The following is a 2,684-nucleotide window of genomic DNA, read 5'->3' on the forward strand; positions in this document are numbered from 1 at the left end:
CCAGCCTTCACCCAGGGGGCACTAAGGAGGAAGTTGTGGGGACTTGAGGCTGCACAGTGCTCTCAACCGCTCAGGCCTGTGGTAGGACTGAGGTTGGTGAGAATACAAGTGCCTACAGAGCCGGTTTAAGAAATCATAGGCTCAGGGGCTGAAAAAAATATACTATTGCACAGATTGTACAATATTAGGAAGAAATATACAGTAGCCTATATATATATATATATATATATATCATAGGCTACAGTAGGCTACTAAATAACATGTCCAGTGGCACACTGACTCACCTAATGATGAAGATGAAGCCATAAGGCTACTTATGGTGATGGCTGATGCGCCCATCGTGTCAATAGCCTACATCAAGATGAGCTACTTTGAAAAACAATGCTTCTATTATCAAAAAATTGGGAGTAGTTGAGATATTTGTTATTTTATTGGTTCTACAGACAGATTAGTCTTCTATTTTCAGCAGTAGGCATTTGCTTTCCAAACTGCAGGCATATGTTTTTCTAACAATTGTTTTGAAATCTGCAAAAGGCAAACTGACAGCTACAACCAACCACAGAAATATAATCCATAGATGGCATTGAAAGCGGGCTCCTGTGGTTGGATAAAAAGTAATGTAATTATTATATTTTTTGCCTCTTGGGGCCTCTACAGCCTTGAGCCCAGCCCCTGACTCACACAATTGACCAATAACATTGATTTATTACACAGTTTATTTGTATTAATCAGTCATCCAATCAAGGCAGGGCCCCCCAGTTACCACGTGGGCTCCCTACCTCCTCTCCTCCCCAGCAGAGTGGCAGCAGAGCGGCAGCAGGCAGCGGCAGGCTATCTACACTCATTGAGAACAGGCACCTGAGCCCTCCTGTGATGTATATATAATATATACAGTACATATTTCCTTGATTATATATTTTTTGTATAAAAATAAAAAACAATATGCCCGGTAAATCCGTGCATTACTCTGGCCCTGAAGGCCTTAAGCAAACTGGTACAGCTCATTGTGTTACCGTAGCTAGGTTTCCATCAAATTGGTGAAAGATTTTCATCCAAATTTTCTAAAATCTGCATAAAGAAAATATCTGCATTTTCCCACCAGTGGTGTTTCCACCAAACTGACTTGTTGATAAAAAAAATCACTGCATAATGACGTAGTGCATACAAAATGTGCTTTTTCACTTAAGTTTTCAGTTAAGCCTACGAAATGAGATTATTATGGATAAGAGCGAGAATATTTGTATTTGTCAAATGACAGTTACGCATCAATCATCACGTCACCAGAAGAAGACCCTCGATATTTATTGGAAAGCAGTATCAAGATCACTGTGCATTTTCACCACCCTGTGAAGTTCATTATAACTTATTTCATCTGTAGCCTAATAAACTGTATGGTTTCCCGAGTTGCAGTGGGAGGACCACACACCATATCATTGCAAGTTTACTTCAATATTATGGTTTAGCTGATGAGTATTTTTCTCAGCTCATACAGGAGTAATAAAGGCCTAGTTCTGTTCAATCAGCTGTGTTTGCTAGGGATGGGTAAAATGTGTGACACCACTCCGGTCCCGAGGACTGGAGTTGCCCATCCCAAGCTGTGGACCTGTGGATGGAAAGTAAATCCATGAAAATGTCACTGCTCATGTTTGGTAGGAGCAGTGCATCTGTTGTTGTTATTACTGTAAATCTCCATCAATATACCATCTCTCATTAGTACATTGTAGACTGTGTATAATGCAGATTTGAATTTATGGAGTCAATTTGGAGCCAAGACTATTGATGTTGGTTGCATACAGAACGTCTTTTGATACAGTAAAATAGTCCAAGATTGGTCCTGCATCCATAAAATATTTGTAAGCATTGTGTCCACCATTTCATAAACAAACCTTTACAGTTGCAAATAACAAAAATCCATCATGGGTTTAGCAATAAGTCAAGGATAGGTATATACTGTATATTTGAACATTTTGAAAAATGTAAAAATCCAGGATCCCTAAGGCCTGAAAACCAAAAGTACATGTAATAGTAGTGTAATAGGAAGTTAATTGTTAATGTAGTACACAATGGAAAACAACCACTTGTATCTCTGAAGCAACCAAGCAACCAACCCTTCCAACCACAGCAAAGTGAGGTAGTGGTTTGGTACTTCCCATATGATATGAGGGAGGAACCCAAAACTTGAGGTGTTGAAAGATAAATTGCACAAAATATGGTTGCCCTGGTTTGAACTACCTGAACATTCACCATCATATTGTAGATAACACACGTCAGGTATCAACAATTACATGCTCATTTCACATGTGGAGGCACAATGTCTGTCACTACATCTCCATGTTTGCTACAGAAATGTATTTTTAATCAGACCTAATCATCCCAATAGTAATAATATAAATGTTCCCTGTATGTAGTAGTAATGCACATGGATTGCATTTTCAGCTTGACTTTAAGTATATATATTTTTTAAGGTGTTCTTATGAAAATTGGGACATTTTCTAATTGAGAACATGTACATACAAATCAAATCAAATTTTATTTGTCACATGCGCCAAATACAACTTGTGTAGACCTTACAGGGAAATGCTTACTTACGAGCCCCAAACCAACAATGCAGTGTCAAAAAATAAGAATAAGAGATAAAAGTAACAAGTAATTAAAGAGCAGCAGTGAAATAACAATAACGAGAC

Source organism: Salmo trutta, chromosome 15 (assembly GCF_901001165.1).
Source record: "Salmo trutta chromosome 15, fSalTru1.1, whole genome shotgun sequence".
In the NCBI taxonomy this organism is placed as follows: Eukaryota; Metazoa; Chordata; class Actinopteri; order Salmoniformes; family Salmonidae; genus Salmo; species Salmo trutta.